The sequence below is a fragment of the Oncorhynchus mykiss genome, chromosome 32, assembly GCF_013265735.2.
Source record: "Oncorhynchus mykiss isolate Arlee chromosome 32, USDA_OmykA_1.1, whole genome shotgun sequence".
NCBI lineage: Eukaryota > Metazoa > Chordata > Actinopteri > Salmoniformes > Salmonidae > Oncorhynchus > Oncorhynchus mykiss.
Genome location: NC_050572.1, coordinates 33960241 through 33982544, shown reverse-complemented (window position 1 = coordinate 33982544; position 22304 = coordinate 33960241). Strand labels below are relative to the sequence as shown.

The 22304-nt window shown below is 43.2% G+C and overlaps 1 protein-coding gene across 3 annotated transcripts in view; it reads right to left on the bottom strand.

Annotated features, from left to right (window-relative positions):
* Positions 1-18993, bottom strand: part of LOC110487597 (glutamate receptor ionotropic, kainate 5) — an 86449-nt gene extending 67456 nt beyond the window's left edge. For 2 of the 3 annotated variants that reach the window (XM_036971159.1, XM_036971161.1), the window contains exons 1-3: positions 18283-18993; positions 15255-15611; positions 13732-13797 (exon numbers count right to left, since the gene is read on the bottom strand). The gene's annotated coding sequence lies outside the window, so the exon portion shown is untranslated. The remainder of the gene's footprint in view (positions 1-13731; positions 13798-15254; positions 15612-18282) is intronic. The other variant, XM_036971160.1, reaches the window with a different exon arrangement.
* Positions 18994-22304: the final 3311 nt, after the last annotated feature.

Genomic DNA, 22304 nt, shown 5'->3' with positions numbered 1-22304 from the left:
TCTCTGACAGCTAATCAATGGCTTTTGATTGGTCCCTATCGCAGCTGCCAGAGTGGTCGTCACAGACCAGGCATAAAAGGGTTCCCTTGACACAGGAAATAGGTTGCAGTCAAATATCCACCTTTCAACCCACTACTGATTTACGCTCCTCTCCATTAAAATCCTTCTTTATGTCCATTACGGGAGTCTGATCCCCACAATGACTTTGTAGAGGTGACTCACAATTTTTTTTTTTTTTATAGGTGTCAAATATTGTGTGCTAAAGGTGTGAGATCATTTCTGAATATGTAGGCCTTGTTACATTGACACATATCAAGTGCCGGAGTAGGTACATGTGGTGTAGAGATAGAGGTGTCAACAACATAAGTTAGGCTTCCATCCAATTGGCGACACATTTTCATGCAAATATTCAAAAATCTGCATAAAAACAATATGAGGCATTTTCCCACCAAAGATGTGTTTCTATCAAACTGACTTTTTGAGATAAAAGGCTGTGGGTGATGATGTAGTGCACATAAAAAAATACTTTTGTAGTTCAATTCCCATGTACCGAATACAAATAATAAGTTAAATGGGTGTCCATCGCATTTTCAACTCAACTGATGGTTTTGTCACAAATTGGGTTACAGTGTATAGTGATGTACCCACTCTGGTCTTGGCACGTGTGAACTAGCCAAAAGTTTGCAGATACAATGCGGGCAGGCTACTTTACATGATGAGATGAGATTATTATGGACAAAAGAGCAAGATTATTTATATTTGTTAAAGTAGCCAAGCATCAATCATCATGTCACCAGTATAAGACCCTCGATATTTATTGGAAAGGAGCATCAAGATCATCACCGTGCACTTTCACCACCCTGTGAAGTTCATCACTTATTTCATCTGTAGCCTAATAAACTGCCTGGTTTCCTGGGTGGTAGTGGGAGGACCACACACCATATCATTACGTGATCCCAAGTTTACTTTGATATGATGACTATTATACTAGTATTTGTGATTTTGCGCATTATTAATTTTACAGACACAAAACGTTTCCACCTTGTTCAGCACATTTAGTTTTGTCAACATTTGGAAAGTTTACCGACAAATTTTCTGTTTCCATCAGGCCTGTCGTGACATGTACTTTACTCACGTAAAAAAATGTTGGACGCAAACCAGTTTACTGCTACAAAAAAATGGGGCAACACTTTCCTTGTTATATTCTACAGAGAGTGTTTTGATTGGACAAGCAGATTATACATCCATGTTCCTTTACCAATGGAGCGTGGTGATAGATAATTAAGGCTCTTTTCCGTGTTATGTTTTTCACTTGCCCAAAACAACCTTTAGAGATGAGAAAAGGGGTTTGCAAAGAAGCATGTTTTTCCATATCAGACCTGGGTTCAAATGTGTATTTCCTTACTTTCAAAGACTTTTGAAAGTATTACAATATTTTTTTCCTGAGAAGACAAGTAGTTGAATATTGAAATGTATTTTGAAATACACTAGTACTTTCAAATACTTTCTAACTCAAATACACTCCCATGCATTTAACCCAGGTGTTTTAAAATAGTATTTGAAATAAGTAGTTGAAAATACTTTCAAATAGTAACCTTGACTTTTTCCACATTGTGTTAAGTTACAGCCTTATTCTAAAATGTATTAAATCGTTTTTTCCCTCATCAATCTACACACAATACCCCATAACGACAAAACAAAAACAAGTTTTTAGGAAATGTTTCACATTTATTAAAAATAAAAAGCTGAAATACTTTATTTACGTAAGTAAAGACCCTTCGCTATGCAACTTCAAATTGCATCCTGTTTCCATTGATCATCCTTGATTGGAGTCCACCGGTGGTCAATTCAATTGATTGGAAATGATTTGGAAAGGCACACATCTGTCTATATAAGGTCCCACAGTTGACAGTGCATCTCAGAGCAAAAACCAAGCCATGAGGTCGAAGGAATTGTCTGTAGAGATCTGAGACAGGATTGTGTCGAGGCACAGATCTGGAGAAGGGTACCAAAAAATGTATGCAGCATTGAAGGTCCCCAAGAACACAGTGGCCTCCATCATTCTTAAATGGAAGAAGTTTGGAACCACCAAGACTCTTCCTAGAGCTGGCCGCCCGGTCAAACTGAGCAATAGGGGGAGAAGGGCCTTGGTCAGGAAGGTGACTAAGAATCCGATGGTCACTCTGAAAGAGCTCAAGAGTTCCTCTGTGGAAATGGGAGAACCTTCCAGAAGGACAACCATCTCTGCAGCACTCCACCAATCAGGCCTTTATGGTAGAGTGGCCAGAGGGAAGCCACTCCTCAGTAAAAGGCACATGACAGCCCACTTGGAGTTTGCCAAAACGCACCTAAAGGACTCTCAGACCATGAGAAACAAGATTCTCTGGTCTGATGAAACCAAGATTGAACTCTTTGAACTGAATGCCAAACGTCACATCTGGAGGAAACCTGGCACTATCCCTATGGTGAAGCATGGTGGTGGCAGCAGCATCATGCTGTGGGGATGTTTTTCAGCGGCAATGACTGGGAGACTTGTCAGAATCGAGGGAAAGATGAACGGAGCGATGTACAGAAAGATTCTTGATGAAAACCTGCTCCAGAGTGCTCAGAACCTGACTGGGCGACGGTTCACCTTCCAACAGGACCCTAAGCACACAACCAAGACACCGCAGGAGTGGTTTCGGGGCAAGTCTCGGGAATATCCTTGAGTGGCCCAGCCCAGACTTGAACCCAATCAAGCATCTCTGGAGAAACCTGAAAATAGCTGTGCAGCGACGCTCCCCATCCAACCTGACAGAGCTTGGAGAGGATCTGCAGAGAATAATGGAAGAAACTCCCCAAATACAGGTGTGCGAAGCTTGTAGTGTCATACCCAAGAAGACTCAAAGCTGTAATTGCTGCCAAAGGTACTTCAACAAAGTACTAAGTAAAGGGTCTGAATACTTATGTAAATGTGATGTTTCATTCATTTAAAAAATATATATATTTGCAAACATTTCTAAAAACCTTTTTTTGCTTTCATTATGGGTTATTGTGTGTAGATTGAGGAAATTGGGCTTTCGAATAAGGCAGTAACGTAACAAAATGTGGGAAAAGTCAAGGGGTCTGAATACAATGTACAGGAAATGATTTGAAAATACTTTCAAATACTTCTAACAGAAGTAGTAGATTCAGGCCACGTTATTTGAAAATATTCAAATACACATAAAATAAGTATTTAAATAACAAATACTCAAATACACATGTATTTGAACCCAGTTCTGGTCCTTATGGATGATCCCTTTATTTGATTTATAGCTCATCTCTCTCTTTCATACGGCAGGGGGATTGGCTGGACAAGTTTGCCCGGACAGACATACATTTGCCAGAAGGCATTGGCTGTGCTCCAATGATTTAAAACGGCTCTCTTTCCTCATCATCTTCCTTCATGAACTTAGGTCTCAAAGTGCATGAAAGCAATATGGTGGATGAAGCCGGTCCATTACCTTCACCAATCATTGGTCCTGAAGTAGACAAGTAAAGGTAGTCATTAAATGTATTGGGAAATGGCCATTGATTTCCCCCCAGTACCTTCGGCCTATAGAGATGAATGCCTTCCCAAGGCCAGTAACGGTGAGTGTGGGATGGCCCGGTAGAGCCTTGGGAAATCAGGCCGTAATTAAAGAGTCGAAGGCCCCTCCACCTGACGTAACCAAGGCGAAGAGCTGCCTCGTTATGTCATTGCTGGTCCCTCCTTGTTAGTTAGTAAATACCTTGCCAGTGGATACTGAGCAGTGGATACTGTTGGGGAACAGAGGTAGAGGACGAACGAACATCACAATTTGGTGAACAATTCAGTGTTTGGTGAACACTGACCTCAATAACTAGCTTGTTACCGATTAGCTACCATGTGTGAACTGTGCCATTGTTGGTGAATGTTAGTTGGGCAGAGACATTTACTGAGTAATGGCTGTGCTACCAAGCTGAGACATTGATGCTTGGCGAATGCTGATGGAAAGACCCTGCTAACTGCACCACTTTCGCACATTCACAATTAAGCTTTTGTTGTTACTGAGTATTAATGCAATCAGAGGTCAGCGAACAGCTGTTTTTTCGTATGATTCCCTAATAAAAGCTTGACATTTTTCTATACCCACAAAAGGTAACTATGACAACAGTTCAAATCTAAATGTGGTTTCTTTACTCTACCACTCAGTGTGGTTGATTTATTCCACTCTACAGCACCCAACAAACAGGTAAACTAAGCAAACTCTGGATATTTCCCACAAAGATCTGACAGTTACAGATCAGCAACCTTTTGAAACTGTAACCAACCACGTAACAAGGCACTGACTGAACAGCAACCATCCCAAACAGAGACTTCAAGAAGACCTTTGCACTTGACAGTGATTGGGATCCTATAGCATTGATCCTTTGTAATAGTGAACAAACAACATCGGCCTGAATAACAAGGTCAATCACCCTTAGGCTTGGGCTTTAATGCTCAAGGGCGATCACTGACCAAGACCCCTGACACTAGCTTTATGATGCTTGAACTAACAAGAGCCTTTGAGAGGAATGTTTACAGAAATGTGAAAGAATCCAACAGCCCTGTGCTGGATTCAATTGGTTTTGGCAGAGAACTCGAGATAACATCCTGAAAGGGGATCCATTCACTGAGTATTTTGCTTCACTGCAGGTGTCCTTGACAAAGCTCAAAATACGAATATGCTGGTTGATTGTCATCTGCTAAAGGCAAAACCATTTAAAATGTGAGGAATGACTCATTTGAATACACAATTATACCCCGTACTGACTCACAGTCTTTTAAAATCCATCTCTTAAAGGCCCAGTGCAGTCAAAAATCTGATTTCCCTGTGCTTTATATAGTGCCTTCAGAAAGTATTCACACCCATTTTTTCCACATTAAAATTGATTTGTCATTTTTTTTGTCAATGATCTACACTAAATACACTGTAATGTCAAAGTGGAAGAACAATTCTAACATTTGTAAAACATTTATGAAAAACAAAACACTAATATATCTTGATTAGATAACTATTTAAACCCCTGAGTCAATACATGATAGAATCACCTTTGGCAGCGATTACAGCTGTGAGTCATTTCTGGGTAAGTCTAAGAGCATTCTGCACCTGGATTGTGCAACATTTACCCATTATTCTTCAAGATCTGACAAATTGGTTGTTGATCATTGCTAGACAACCATTTTTAGGTCTTGCCATGGTTTTATAAGCAGACTTAAGTTAACACTGTAACTCAGCCAAATATTCACTGTCTTCTTGGTAAGCAACTCAAGTGTAGATTTATGTTTTAGGTTATTGTCCTGCTGAAAGGTGAATTCATCTCCCAGTGTCTGGTGGAAAGCAGACTGAACTAGGTTTTCCTCCACGATTTTACCTGTGCTTGTTTTCATTTAGTGTATTTTTTGCCCTGAAAAATTACAAAACCTACCCATAACATGATGCAGCCACCACTATGCTTGAAAATATGTTGAGAGGTACTCAGTAATGTGTTGTATTGGATTTGCTCCAAGCATAATGTATAAGGGCACAAGGCGAGACCCAGATGCAGACACGGGAGGCAGATGGTTTGAGTCTTTGATATGTATTGTATCCAAAAGGAATAGGCAAGAGAATGGTCGTGGACAGGCAAAAGGTTACAACCAGTTCAGTGTCCAGGAGGTACAGCGTGGCAGGCAGGCTCAAGGTCAGGCAGGCTCAAGGTCAGGCAGGCAGGTACAGAGTCCAGAAAACAGGCAAGGGTCAAAACCGGGAGGACTAGTAAAAGAAAATAGAAAAGGCAAGCGCACGGGAAAAACACTCTGGTTGACTTGGAACATACAAGACGAACTGGCACAGAGAGAAAGGAAACACAGTGTTATATACACCAGGGATAACAAGAGACACCTGGAGGGGGTGGAGAGTGACATAATGGGAGGGGGTGGAGAGTGACATAATGGGAGGGGGTGGAGAGTGACATAACGCTTTGAATGCAGGACAAAAAGTGAATTGCTTTGCCACATTTTTAACAGTATTACTTTAGTGCATTGTTGCAAAAAGGATGCATGTTTTGGAATATTTTATCCTGTACAGGCTTCCTTCTTTTCACTCTGTCAATTAGGTTAGTATTGTGGAGTGAGTACAATGTTGTTGATCCATCCTTAGATTTCTCCTATCACAGCCACTAAACTCTGTAACGGTTTTAAAGTCACCATGTTCACCATAGTGAAATCCCTGAGCGGTTTCCTTCCTTTCCGGCAACTGAGTTAGGAAGGAAACCTGTATCTTTGTAGTAACTGGGTGTATTGATACACCATCCAAAGTGTAATTAATAACTTCACCATGCTCAAAGGGATATTTCAATGTCTGCTTTTTAATTTAAACCCATCTATCTATATATAGGTGTCCTTCTTTGCGAGGCATAGGAAAACAAAAAAATGTTCATTTGATCCATTTTAAATTCAGGCTGTAACAACAAAATGTGGAAGAAGTCAAGGGGTGTGAATAGGTACACCCATCTAGTACTAGGTCAGACCGCCCTTTGCCTCCAGAACAGCCTAAATTCTTTAGGGCATTCTACAAGATGTCGGTACATTCATGCTGCGTACAGCCAGTTCCATCTCGTCTGAAAGATGCTCTATAGGGTTGAGGTCTGGGGACTGCACAGGCCACTCAAGTCAACTGAACTTACTGTCACGTTCCAGGCAATGTTTTTCCAATCAATTATCCAGTGTTGGTGATAACGTGCCCACTGGAACTGCTTCTTCTTGTTTTTAGCTGAAAGGAGTGAAACCCGGTGTGGTCGTCTACTGTGTGTTCCGGAGATGCAGTTCTGCACACCACTGTTGTACTGCGCTGTTATATGTCTGTTTGTGGCCCGTCTGTTAGCTTGCACGATTCTTGCCATCGTCCTTTGACCTCTCTCCTCAACGAGCTGTTTTCGCCCACAGGACTGTCGCTGACTGGATGTTTTTTGTTTGTCGCACCATTCTCGGTAAACCCTAGACAGTGTGGTGCGTGAGAAGCCCAGGAGGGCGGCTGTTTCTGAGATACTGGAACCGGTGCGCCTGGCACCGACAATCATACCCCGCTCAAAGTTGCTTAGGTCACTCGTTTTGCCCATTCTAACGTTCAATCGAACAGTAACTGAATGCCTCAATGCCTGTCTGCCTGCTTTATATAGCAAGCCACGACCACGTGACTCACTGTCTGTAGGAGTGACCCATTTTCGTGAATGGGGTGGTATATCAAAAAAACTGTCCAGTGAGTATATATTTCCACACTATGACAATACTGTCAAATTGTAAAAATTATGATAATGCACTTTTAGTGTAGGAGCTGTTTGAAAATAATGCCTGTTTTGGTGGGATGGAGTTTTGGCCTGCCTTGTGACATGATAAATTAGTTGATAGACCACGCAAAAAGCTTATTTCTCTCAAATTTTGTATACATTTTTTTTTTACATCCCTGTTAGTGAGCAATTCTCCTTTGCCAAGATAATCCATCCACCTAAAAGGTGTGGCATTTCAAAAAACTGCATGATCATATCACAGGTGAACCTTTTGCTGGTGACAATAAAAGGCCACTCTAAAATGTGCAGGAGCATTCCTGTCTGTAATAAAGCCCTTTCGTGGGGAAAAACTCATTCGGATTGGGTGGGCCCGACTCCAAAGTGGAAGAAATTGTTCAATGTTGCGTTTATATTGTTGTTCTATATACAGTTGAAGTCGGAAGTTTACATACACTTAGGTTGGAGTCATTAAAACTAGTTTTTCAACCACTCCATAAATGTCTTGTTAACAAACTATAGTTTTGGCAAGTCGGTTAGGACATCTACTTTGTGCATGACACAAGTCATTTTTCCTACAATTGTTTACAGACAGATTATTTCACCTATAATTCTCTGTATCATGGGAAAATCAAAATAAATCAGCCAAGAGCTCAGAAAAAAATTGTAGACCTCCACAAGTCTGGCTCATCCTTGGGAGCAATTTCCAACCGCCTGAAGGTACCACGTTCATCTGTACAAACAATAGTATGCAAGTATAAACACCATGGGACCACGCAGCTGTCATACCGCTCAGGAAGGAGACGCATTCTGTCTCCTAAAGATGAACGTACTTTGGTGCGACAAAGTGCAAATCAATCCCAGAACAACAGCAATGAACCTTGTGAAGATGCTGGAGGAAACAGGTACAAAAGTATCTATATCCACAGTAAAACGAGTCATATATCGACATAACCTGAAAGCCCGCTCAGCAAGGAAGAAGTCACTGCTCCAAAACCGCCATAAAAAAAGCCAGACTAGTTTTGCAACTGAACATGGGGACAAAGATCGTACTTTTTGGAGAAATGTCCTCTGCTCTGATGAAACAAAAATAGAACTGTTTGGCCATAATGTCCATCGTTATGTTTGGAGGAAAAGGGGGGAGGCTTGCAAGCCGAAGAACACCATCCCAACCGTGAAGCACGGGGGTGGCAGCATCATGGTGTGGGGGTGCTTTGCTGCAGGAGGGACTGATGTACTTCACAAACTAGATGGCATCATGAGGGAGGAAAATGATGTGGATATATTGAAGCAACATCTTAAGACATCAGTCAGGAAGTTAAAGCTTGGTCACAAATGGGTCTTCCAAATGGACAATGACCCCAAGCATACTTCCAAAGTTGTTGGCAAAATGGCTTAAGGACTAAGTCAAGGTATTGGAGTGGCCATCACAAAGCCCTGACCTCAATCCTATAGAACCTTTGTGGGCAGAACTGAAAAAGCGTGTGTGAGCAAGGAGGCCTACAAACCTGACTCAGTTACACCAGCTCTGTCAGGAGGAATGGGACAAAATTCACCCAACTTATTGTGGGAAGCTTGTGGAAGGCTGCCCTAAACTTTTGACCCAAGTTAAAAAATACTTGGGTGTATGTAAACTTCTGACCCGCTGGGAATGTGATGAAAGAAATAGAAGCTGAAATAAATAATTCTCTCTACTATTATTCTGACATTTCACATTCTTAAAATAAAGTGGTGATCCTAACTGACCTGAGACAGGGAATTTTTACTAGGATTAAATGTCAGGAATTATGAAAAACTGAGTTTAAATGTATGTACACTTCCGACTTCAACTGTACATGAAAAATGTAGTTTCATCTCACTATCTAACAGAGCTCAAGAAGATTTCAAAATTCCAAAAAGGTGTCAACAAAGATGAACTGTAATAGAAGAGCACACCGTGGGAATGCTAGCAGCTGCGTTTTTTGTCCCCACTCTCTTGATTTGACTGCAATGCTGACATTCCAGCACCTAGGAAGGCTCTAGAACTCTATATTTGTAACCTCTGCCACTGGCCGACTGGGACATCCTTTACTGCCGTCATCGAGGATGTGACAAATTGCTAAACAAAATGGGGCGATCCGATCCACCAATAGCAGGGTGACAAAACCCAGCTGAGGCTGTCCCACGAGGACATGCTTTGACCCAAACGCCTGTCCTGCTCCACTGTCCTCCGCCTTCCACCCAGCCGATAGTGCTTCTTGGTGTGTGTGTGTGTGTGTGTGTACGTGTGTGCTCGTACGCCCTCTCTGTCTGCGTGTTTGTTTAGTGGCAGTGTGTCTGCAACATGTGCTGACCCCTGTGTGTGCTGCAGAGCCTGGAGAGCCAGCGACGTGCCGCAGTAGAAGCAGCATCCTGCTCCAGTGAGCAGCTTTGACGAAGGGTTGAACGCTGCACACACACTCCAGCTAAGGTGCTCATCAGTTGAGGTAAGGCCACCACGCATATAATCACTCCAACCTAATCTTAACCTACTAATCACTTACCATGACTGATATTAGCTATCGGCGCCCTGGCAGAAGTTTCAGTGATGTATCATTTCTGTCTGGCTGTGAATTTGGACCTCTTTATTTAGCGTGAGACGGTACTTAGAACGACGTGTTGCCAAGGTTGAGAAGAATAGATGAGTTCAGATAATTATTTATTTTTTTGTTGAGGAAAACAATTGATGCCCATCCAAATGAGTTCCTAGCAGCACACAATCTGGAATTTTTAAAACGTTCATGCACACACTTGGCTTATATCCACCTCGTATCCATTTCAAACACAGAGCTGTTGTGTAAGAATGTAAATGCAGGTTGCATTGTAGTTCATCCCAGATTGGCACTGACGTATGGGTGGATGAATCAGCATAAATCTCACTGACATGTATCACTATGAATGGGATCAACAGAGGGGTGTTCCGTGTGACGGACAAAAATCCTCAGCGATAAACAAAACAGAATCTGATCGCTAACGTGACTCACCGTCACTGAATGATTGCATGTCCAAGCTCGTATAACTGTCATTAAATCAACATAAAGCCATTCGATTTCTGATGATATCCAGATCCGACGCTGACCTCAAAAACCTATATTCCGGAGCGTCAACATCCGAAACGTCAACTCTGGAACCAGAATAAAAGGGCAATAGATTGACAATCCATGTTCAAGTCTTAAACTATTGTACAAACCTCCCGACTTTTCCCGGGCAAGACTTATGTCCAGAGGGAGAAAAAAAACAAGTAATGTCCCACCAAGTGATTTACTGTAAATAGGGGTGATTTTCCTCCGTCTAGCTCAAGCAGAATATTAATATGGCTTTCCAATTAACGACCATGGCCCTGTGTGTGTTCCCTGGAAAGTGATAGAGGTCTCAGCACTACAATATAGAGCGCTCTGCAGAACTAGGAGGTGTCAGTGGAGTTGGGATGAAAGGGCACAAAGACAAATGATCTTAATCGTATCATACACCACGGTTACTTATTGGCGGAAATAGCCTTCTTGGTGCTTCCTTGAAATTCAGTCGGTGTAGATTGACCATCTATTGATAGACCTTGGGGAATTTAATTCTGTGGGACCATCAATTACTATCCCAGGGTTAATAGTATACTGTACCTGTAAATTGTATGAGCATAGTCCTGCTGCAATGTGGACTATTTAGCATTTTCTTTTTACAGTTGGATGTTACTCTGTATGAAAACGTGCTGCTGTGTTTTCTTATGGTAGCCTAGTGAAGTGGTAAGCACTCAATACACATGTATGTAAAGTGTAGACCATCAATGTAAAGCGTGGGCCATCAATGTAAAAGTGTAGGCCATCAATGTAAAGTGTAGGCCATCAATGTAAAGCATGGGCCATCAATGTAAAGCGTGGGCCATCAATGTAAAGCGTAGGCCATCAATGTAAAGCGTGGGCCATCAATGTAAAGCGTGGGCCATCAATGTAAAGTGTAGGCCATCAATGTAAAGAGTAGGCCATCAATGTAAAGCGTGGGCCATCAATGTAAAGTGTAGGCCATCAATGTAAAGTGTAGGCCATCAATGTAAAGTGTAGGCCATCAATGTAAAGCGTGGGCCATCAATGTAAAGTGTGGGCCATCAATGTAAAGTGTAGGCCATCAATGTAAAGTGTAGGCCATCAATGTAAAGTGTAGGCCATCAATGTAAAGTGTGGGCCATCAATGTAAAATGTAGGCCATCAATGTAAAGTGTAGGCCATCAATGTAAAGTGTGGGCCATCAATGTAAAGTGTAGGCCATCAATGTAAAGCGTAGGCCATCAATGTAAAGTGTGGGCCATCAATGTAAAGTGTAGGCCATCAATGTAAAGCGTGGGCCATCAATGTAAAGTGTAGGCCTTGCTTTGGCACACACAGTACATAAAAAGGCACATACACACCAGGGTTGGGGATCTACATTCCAAACATTTAACAGACACTCATCCAGTGCGACTTACAAGTAGTGAGTGGATAAATTTTTCATACTCGTCCCTTCGTGGCAATTAGACCCACAACCCTGGCATTAAAATCACCATGCTCTACCAACTGAGCCACACAGGATCTACTCAAATTACAATTCAATAATGGAAAAACGGTTGTTTATTTTGCATGACTTGATAAACTGAATAAACTGAAAAGTAGAAGCTATTCATTTCAAAATGTTATAGATTTTCTGAATTTTTGTTATTCAAATCACTTCCTGAATTGACTGCCTTCAATTTCGAATTGAGCCCAGCCCTGATACACACTCACACAACTTGAGAGCTTGTACATCAACACACTCCATCAAACACATTACTAAAAAAAGGAACACACACATATACTCAACAAAAATATAAACGCAACATCCAACAATTGAAACGATTTGACTGAGTTACAGTTTATATAAGGAAATCAGAATTGAAATATATTTATTAGACCCTAATCTATGGATTTCAAATAACTAGGCAATGGTGTAGCCATGGGTGGGCCTGGGAGGGCATGGGCCCACCCACTTGGCAGTCCACCCACTGGGGAGCCAGGCCCAGCCAATAAGAATGGGTTTATCGCCACAAAAAGGCTTTATTACGGACAGAAAAACTCATCAACTCAAACGATCCCGCAGGTGAAGACGCTGGATGTGGATGTCCTGGGCTGGTGTGTTGTGAGGCCGGTTGGATGTACTGACAAATTCTCTAAAACAACGTTGGAGGCAGGTTTTTATATTATTATTTAAAAAAAATGTTTACCCCTTTTTCTCCCAAATTTCGTGATTTCCAATTGGTAATTACAGTCTTGTCCCATCGCTGCAAGTCCCATACGGACTCGGTAGAGGCCAAGAGCCATGCAAGCCATGGGTCCCCCGGTTCTGGCAGGGTGCGACACAGCCCGGGATCAAACACGGATCTGTAGTGACGCCTCTAGCACTGCGATGCAGTGCCTCAGACTGCTACGCCACTTGGGAGGCCCTGTAGGCAGCTTATGGTAAAGAAATGAGCATAAAATTCTCTGGCACAGGGAATGGTGGACATTCCTGCAGTCAGCATGCCACTTGAACACGCCCTGAAAACACAAGACATCTTTTGCATTGTGTTGTGTGACCAAACTGCACATTTTAAGTGGCCTTTCACTGACCCTAGCACAAGGTGCACCTGTGTAATGATCATGCTGTTTAATCATCTTCTTGATATGCCACACCTGTCAGGTGGATGGTTAATATTGGCAAAGGGGAAATGCTCACTAATAGGGGTGTAAACAAATTTGTGCACATCATTTGTGAGAAATAAGCTTTTTTGTGCGTATGGAACATTTCTGGGATTGCGTTTATATTTTGGTTCAGTATAATTACATAAGCACATTGCATTGAGGACACAAACATACCAGTATAATTCTCTACAATCATCCACTAAGTATCTCAGGAGCATCATTCATCAACACTACTGCCTCACTCACATGTAGATACGTCTTTCTCACACACACAGAGAGAGAGAGAGAGACACACTAAATCGTCTACCCTTTAAATCGAGAGCATTAACACAAACTCGCCACTATAATCAAAAATAAAGGAGAGAAGACTTAAAAGGAAAATTCCACCCCATAACTATCTTTTGTTATTAGTCTGTTGTTGACATCGTCCCAAAATGTTTTGCTTGTCAGCACAAGTTTTCAAGATGTACAACTTTCAAAACACAGAAATCATCCCAATATGATGCTGCTTTTTAAGAAAATGTTCACTTTTGAAATGAATAGCTTCTACTTTTCATTTGATTGAGTTCATTCAAAATATACAACCTTTCTTCGATTATTGAATTGTACTTCCTGTTTACTTCCTAAATTGACTGCCTTCAATTTTCCTTTAATAGGAGGCAAGGTGCCTGTAGACACACAATGACGTACTCACACACCAAAAGAGAGGGGAGAGAGAGAGAGAGAGAGAGAGAGGAATACTCACAGAATGAATCAGACGACACCAGGAGCCGATATCAAAAGATTCCCGGGGATGCAAGCCGGCTTAGTCCTGGCAGGAAGTAGGATACCCCACGGATAACAGGAATGGAGAAAGAGGAGTAAGATCCGAGAGGAGGGGGAGGGAGGGGTGAAGAGAAGGGGGCGGTCGGGGGGGGGGGGGGGGGGGGGGGGTCTCTGGGTTTGAAGTAGAGGTTTGGAAGGATTTTCTATTTCCTTTCACCAAGCAGTGTTTTCTTCTTGATATGGTGATAAGATATAGTATGGGGGAAACCTATATAGGAGTAATGTCCAACCCCTAGGGATGTCCTTTACTAGGAAAAGATTCCCTTCGGGTGGAAAATGAGGATTTTTGTAGGGGAGAGAAAAATATCCAACAACAGTGTGAAAAGGGATGCAGACAAACAAAAAGGGAAGTCTCTCACTTTCTGCCCTGACGGAGCAATGAAGAGATGGCAGGATGAAAGAGTGTGTGCTGCTAACATATAGAAGAGCTGGGGAGGAGAAAGACCATTCTGTTTCAATTGGAAAAAAACAACCGTTTCTCTCTCCTGCCTTCCCTTTCGGCAAACGGGCAAAGGCCTTCCTTGCCTCAACCAGAACAGCCCTCAAAAAGTATCTCGTTCCCGAGATTAAAAAGAGGGGGGGGGGGGGGGGGGGGGGGGGGGGAAGAAAACAAACTAAATTAAAGAGGAAGGCGATAATGACCTGTATCTGTGGCACCTGTTCCCCTCTCGATTTCGGTTCCCTCTCACTCCTCTCTCTGTATATATCTCTCCCACCTGACTGGCAAGATTAAGGCATATAAATTCTAAATTATCTTAATTGGCCCGATTGTGGCGACAGTCCAATCTTTCAGTCACTAGTTTCTCTCTCTTCCCCCCCCCCCCCCCTCTTGCACTCTCGCCTGAGGAACAACGAGGAAGGCAGTGCAGAGAATGCCAATGACACTGGTGGGTGTCAGTCTAAAAAGGTTGGGATCCTACCGTTACCCCAATATCTGACTGAAATGCTCCCCCCCCCTTATCTTTACCCAGAACCCCCCAACTCTATCCATCCGCCTGCCCAACCTTCCCTACGGATTCTCTCCCGTCTCTCTGCTCTCCTGTCTCCTCTATAACCGGGCTTCTGCAAATATCAGCCTGACTCTTAGCCTCACTCTCTCTCTCACTTTGATCTTTTTAGATTCTCTACATCTGTTCCCCACTTGACTCCCTTTCTTTGTTACACTCTTTTTCTTAACCAGACTTTTTTTTTTTTAATTTAAAAAACTAATTTCTTTGTTTCAGATGTCTTTTGCACCGATAGGGCCAGAAGAATTGCATGCTGCCTCTTTGATAATTACTCAAAAGCAAAAACTGAAACGATGGCAATATGAGAGAAGAGATGGGCAGATAATAACCTAGTTGCAATTTCAAATTCTCTCCCAGTTCTGGGTACTGAGAGTTAATCCACTGCTTTGTAGATCACAGCATGATACAAAAAGTATTTACGTTGAACCAAGATTACCTGGAACGATAATTCACCTCGTGTGAGACATCATGCCACAGAATCCTTGGCAGGAAATTCTTGGGAACCGATGGGCTTTCCTGTCTTTTAGTTCTCACATCCACTTGTGTGAAGCTGTAGCATACAGAAAAAAAATGACACCAAGTCCGCTCTTCATTCAACGTGGCAGCAAATGGAGCGGGTTGCCATAGCACCCCCCAAAAGAAATCCAGCTTGATGCAAAGTCTTTAGGTGTGAAGGACGCTGGGTACTCTAGAGGTTATCACACAGAAGAGTGGCCCCGTGGAGGGAAGTGTGGCCCTTGGCAGGGCAGGAAATGGACACCATGTGGAAAAGTCTCCAGGGGTGATTTGGAATCTGTAATGAAAGAGAAAGGGAGATTAAGAGGGTAGAATAGAGAGCGAAAGAGTGAGAGAGAGAGAGAGAGAGAGAGAGAGAGAGAGAGAGAAATTACACTGACGTCTTGCATTTCAACATCATATATCCACAGCCATTATTTACAGTATGTCTCCTAGAAAATGCAATGTAAAAAATAAAATTAAAAAAATCTAATTTGATTTAATTTTATTCCATTGAATTATCAAGGGACCACACTCAACTACAACATCGATTTCCGTAGAGCTTCATAGCAGGCAGTCAACATAAAAATGACCTTTGCAGTTGCGCATACTATGACCGTCCATCCAATTAAAATAATGCATAGTTCAGCGGACTTGAATGTAAACACCACTTGCTCAAATCAGGAATGAACGATAGTATAACTTTCCCGCCAACTTAAAACGATAAAGGTTACTAGCTGTGGAACTGGTTACATAAACGGTTTAAGTTGTGGGAGGCATTTTTAAATTTTTTTTTACAGCGTTTAGTATCTCTCACTAATGTCTCTTTACAATGCAGTACATACGTCTGCTCTTCTAAGTAAGTGTAACGTCGACATTTACACATGCATCTGCTGCAAACGTACACTCTCTAAATGTTCCCTTACTGTAGTTATTACATTCCCAGCGCGGTCATATCAGAAACATTACCACCAAGGGCGTTCGTTTCAGAAAACGCAGAAGCTGGTCAGGGGGGGTCAAAAACATTATTTATTTTAACACGTGTTTGTGCAGCCACAGCGGTGGACATAGGAGATGATCCGTAGCGGCACGCTCCGTAATATTCCACCAACGTTTTAGTAACAATTGCTTAACGTTAGTTCCCTTTACGTAACGCCATCAGTGGCAGCTGGAGCCGAACAGCCGCAGCTTGCCTGCCATTGCGGGGGATGGTGGTCAAGTGGCCTCTATGATCCCCATGTTGCTACCGACGAGCGGCTACACTCCGCTTTAGCACTTAGATCTACCCGGCATCACCACGACACTCCAGCCGAAAGTGCATCTGCAGAGTACAACAAGCTCCAATGTACCGATGGGGAACGAGTTCTGTCTGTGGATGTGGATGCTTTCAATTCTTGTGAGACAGATCGACAGATGTCTGAGTGTGTGAGAACTGAAAGTGTGTGTGCTGAGTAGGTGTTGGGAGTTGGGAATTCATGTGACGGTGAACGATGATGGCAGGCAAATTAGCTGGATGCAGAGAAAAGCTACAGGCAAAGGTTGCCCCTTATAACAGATCTCAGATCAGCTCTTCCTCACCCCTGCTCTTACCGTAAACCATTCTGAGATGAAAAACAAACTGGCCCTGGATCTGTGCTTACGGGCAACTGCAATACGAGTATGAATGGCTTTTCAGTGGAATACACACGGTTTGAGCCTTTTAAACATGAGTAATGTCCCCTAAGCATTGTCTGATTTATCTCTGTTTACATCATCTGGGTTATAAATTGAGGCCCAGACAAAAGAAGTGCTGGTTTGCTCTGATATCATCTCAACTCTATTTCAATGTAATTTATAACTTCTGTTTCCAATCCCATGAGTCATTGTTTTTAAATCACAGTTCTCTCCTTTTTTTCCCCCCCATTATTCGCTAGGCTAGGCTTCAGGTTGTTTTAGCGGCAGGCCATCTTTGCATCTTTCTACGCTAAAGCACCATGCACTGTATGTCTCAGAATGGAGAAACCTGTGGAAAGGCCAGATGGCAAAGCAGTGTGTTTGTGTGCTTGTGTCTGTACCCCTTTGTGCATCTGTGTTTTCCTGGTTGTTTAAGAATGAGTGTGTGTGTGTGTGTGTGTGTGTGTGTGTGTGTGTGTGTGAGAGTCAGGCTGTGTTTGTATGTGCACAAGAACTCACAACATCCCCTGAGGTGTAGCTATAGTGTTATTGAACAAACACCGGTTTGTCATTGCTGTGTTCTATCCCCGAACGCCCCCTGCTATATATATATATATATATATGGCACAACACTACCCTGCTTCAGGTGTTTACACCAATGCAACAACCAAACCTACCATCACTCCATCACACAGAGTGATGGTGATATCAGTAGCAGAACACAGCTTGTGCTATTATCACCCTCAGTCACCCAGAGTGACGGCTAGCATCAGCATACAGCCATACATTCCTTATGGCTTTTCAGACACTGACAAAAATATATTGGGGTCAGTGGAACTGTGGTGATGGTAGTGGTGAATGGTATGGGGATGTCATGGAGATGGAGTAGGGGTGAGAGAACTGGGGGGAAGAAGGGGGGGGGTTGTCTGGACAAATGGGGTTGGCGGGGTAGTGAGCAACGTTTTTTTTTGCTGTGAGCAACGGTTTTTGACCCAAAACTCCATGGTTTAGGTTGCATGTCAGTTGACGTCCAGTTTCGTTCATATGTATGCGCCCTTGGTGGGTGACAGTGGGAATGAGTGATGTGAGAAACAAGGGAACGAGAAAGAGGAGGAGAGGAAAAGAGGAGAGCAAAACAGAGTAAGGTGATAAAATGGCTGATGGATGACAGTAGTCGATTTGGATGAGGGGTGATTGATGAGAAACAAATGGACAAATACCGACGGTCGAGATAAAGACGTGACAGAAAAAAAGGGAATGCGAGAACGGGAGGAGAAGAAAAGGGGGAGAAAAGAGGAGGGAAAAACCACACTCACCCATCTCAGTCCCCTCTCCATGGGCGAACGAACGGTTGCCCCTGCGAGATTAGCGGTTGCCACGGAGAGCGAGTGAGGGAGTCTCAGCCAAATGGACAGCTATAATGAGCATGTGCACCAGCGCCGGGAAAAAGTGGAGATAGAAGGGGAGAAGGGGAGGAGGAAGGGGGAAAAGAGAGAGAGAGACAAAACAGAGAGAAGAGCAGAGGAGAAACACTACGACCCCATCAGGACTGTGTCCCTTAAGCCTTTCTTGAATTCCCAAAAATTCATCCCGTCCAAATCCCCTTTTCCAAAAAGAATGATAGATCACTTTCTTTCCAAGAGGCAACCACAACTCCAGAGTCTGACAGGCAGACACACACACTCCCTCTCAAATACACGCAGGGCAAACGCTGTCACAATGACACCCCGAAACGGCTCCCCAGGCTGTCACCAGAAGAGAGAAATTGCCCTCTTCCTCTCTGTGCCTTTGTGGTGCTCCTCTTGTTCATACAGACCAGTCCATTTAGAGATGAGTGAAAGCCTCGTAATTGCTCCTCTGTTCCCCGTTTTCTTTTTGACTCCTCTCTTTTCTATCTAACACCTCTCTTCCCGTTGTTCCTCCGCATTGAGCACGCTGTATTTCCACAGTGTGTGGCTAGCGAAGGAACTGACTGCAATCACCAGCAGCAAGCTCTTGCTCGCTCCCTCTCTGCATCTCAATACCTCTTCAGCTCTCTCCAATTCAACCAGCTCTCTCTCTCTCTCTCTCTCTCTCTCTCTCTCTCTCTCTCAAATATCAACTGGCTGCCACCCTTTCATCCCCTTCTGTCAATCAAGGATACATAAAATAAACATCAGCCAGTCTCTCTCGCTCGCTCTCACACACACGTGCCTGTGATGGATTCTCTCACATGGCCATTGATCTTCCTTATGTTGTTTAACCACATTTGTTTGTGTCACACACAGGCAGGCATATTGTAACATACTCACACAGTAACACACTGACATACAGATGTAGGATCTTAATTTGATCATCCTGTTGCAGGAGAACGTTTCTACAACGCAGGAAATTTAAAACTTGTCGTGTATTTGAGGTTTAAAAAAAGGTTTCACATTTCTTTGAAACTTTGACATTTCTGACTTGATTTTCCCTTACGAAAAGGGTATCAACCCCTACAAAAAATGTACATTCATTATAATCCACATAATAATTCACATTTCCTGTTGCTGCAGGATTATTTTCCTGCTGTAGAACACTGGCTCAAATTAAGATCCTACATCTGTAGAACTACACTGAAATTCCATGCACAAACAAACACACAGGCATATCAATGTCTATCCACACACTACAAAGCTCACCATATTCTGTTTATGAGTCACAGGAACAAAACACACATACTGTACACACATGAATACACAAAACACACATACTGTACACACATGAATACACAAAACACACAAGCTATGTGGTTAAACAACATAAGGCAGATGAATGGCTACAGGAGAGAATTCATCGCTGAGGACACGTGTGTGTGTGTGTGTGTTCAGCAGTAGCATCCAGTGAGGGTAGAATAGAGTGAAAAGGAATGCCTGATCACAGGGGGAGACAGGGCTCATAAACCTGCCCCACTGGGGTGTTGCGTACCGTCGTCCCTCAATTAATGAGACTTTTCCTTTTTTTTGTCCTCTCTCAATGCAGAGCCCCCTGGGTCATGGTGTATAGGTACTCCCCTCCCCTCTTTGTCATCCTCTTACACCCCCCCCCCCCCCCATACACACACACACAGCCTACACTGCACAAACACAGTCACATAGGCTATAGGAATCACAATAAAGCATTCGATATGGAGAGCTCCCTAAATCAATGGTACACACATCTTGATATCCATTTTTATTTGGTCTGGAACTAGTCACGGCGTGTGGCTGCCACTGGGTGCTTAAGACACAGCAGGAAATGAGAAGCACTCACTGGGACGTTATTGACATAGAGAACATGGCTAGCTCCAGATCTTTATATGAGATTAGGACAAATGACAGGGAGAGATAAAAGCAAGAAAAACTGAAAGACTAAGGAAATAAAATGGGGGGAAATTGAATGTGAAGTGACGCAAATTGAGTCACGACCGATCACGAAATCAATACTGCCTAGATATTCAGACGGATGAAACATGACCGGGAATGTCTAGTACATCAGAATAGAAACTATAAAACTAATCAGAACCAGCCTAGATGTATTGGAAAACAAGTACATGAGCCACATGCAAATGTCAAGCTACATTCTATGGCCTGCAAGTCACACATACTAAAAATGAACGCACATCTACAGACAGACACACACACACCAGCACACGCTAATGCATTCACACACAAGCACACCTTGACATTAGTGTCCCCTGCTTAAGGGCAGTGTGGTCCCCACGTCTCTTTATCTGCATGTATAAATTGTGGTGTTTTATCGTCCTCGTTCACTCTTCCGGTCCTCTCCTTTCAGGGCCCGTCTGCATGGTCCCACTGTTCACCACAGCCTGAGAACACTATGGAGGGGAAAGCCAGAGAGAGTGAGAGGGTGTCAGAGAGGTGTGCTAGGAAGATTACGAAGGGGAAAGCCAGAGAGCGTTAGAGGGTGAGGGAGAGCAGGGGGGGGGGGGTAAAAAAAAGAAGAAGCAGAGAACTGACATTCAGCCCCGGCGCCATACCTCGCCTGTGGAATAATGATTAGGCTCTCAGCATGCCAGTCACTATCAATGAGTGAGTGAGCAAGAGAGAGTAGAGGAGGGAAGAGCAGGAGAAGGAAAGCAATGCATTGGGGGAGAAACAAGGTGAATAAGAGAGAGGGTGGAGTGAAAGGGGGATTGAGCGGGGGGGCTATTAAAAAAAAAGAGCCCCGGGGCCTATGATTTGTTAATCTGGCCCGGACTCACACACACAGCAAATCACTGCAGGTAGCACCCGTTCTCAGCAACGCCAGATGCCACGTGTATGAGTGATGCTGTGGGGAGGCGGCCTGGCAAGGATAATCATAGGTCAACAACTACAGAGAAAAGATAAACAGGAAGAGAATGTCCCCTCAAATTAGGAAGAATACATCCTCTCAAAATAGGAAGTACATATCCTCTTATACCAGGTTCCACACGACACTAAAGGGACACATTCACTGATAAAAAGGACTAGCTGTTTCCACACTTGCCCTTTTCCAGCAGTGGACACATTTCCGCCGTTGTTTATGTGGATGGGCTAGTCACCCATCAAACAGGGGGCATTTTAGGTCTCAGCTGTGGTTGCTAGGTAGTAGGGGGCCTAATCAGTGTTACATGTTAAAGCCTCCGCCGTTTTCCCATTCCAGACAGGCAACACCTGACATAAGCGTCATGATTTGGCTTATTTTGCATGACGCAAATTGAGAAATATGATCTGGCAGAGAAAATGAATTGCTGATATTTCACTAGCGTAATGCCTAGATGAGATGATCTATCTGGTTTGCGTGGCTACTCTAGCGCCTCGTCCAAATGTGAAGTGCGAAGAAGACAAAATGAAGTAACAATGACGAATAGCCATAATATAAATTCTGAAATCACGATTGAGCAGAAATAGACTCTGAATTTTGCTCCAATGAAGCTCCGAAATGTCAAAAGGGAGTTACACCATTGAAGTTGACATGGACAAAGTGGTTATGTGACGTGTGACAAGACTTTACACAAAACTGTTGGAAGGTTAAACGCTCCGTCTCACTACCCTCTAGATTCTTACCTCAGGAGTGTCGAAAACAAACCAAGCTTGAACTTGTTGGGGCTCCCGCCTCTCCAATGTCTGTCACAGGAATCACATCAGTGGCAAGAGTTGTTAGAGGCTTTACTGCTTAATGTAGTAGACACATGACGCAAGTGCCCCATGCCCCGTCTCAAGGCACCGATGCTTGTGTCCAAGAATTGCTGACATTTGTTGGCTCTTCTAAACATTAGCTGGATTTCAGAGCATGCATGCACACACAGCAAAATAAAAAAATAAAATGTAATGCTCTTTAGGGCTTTTCACACTAC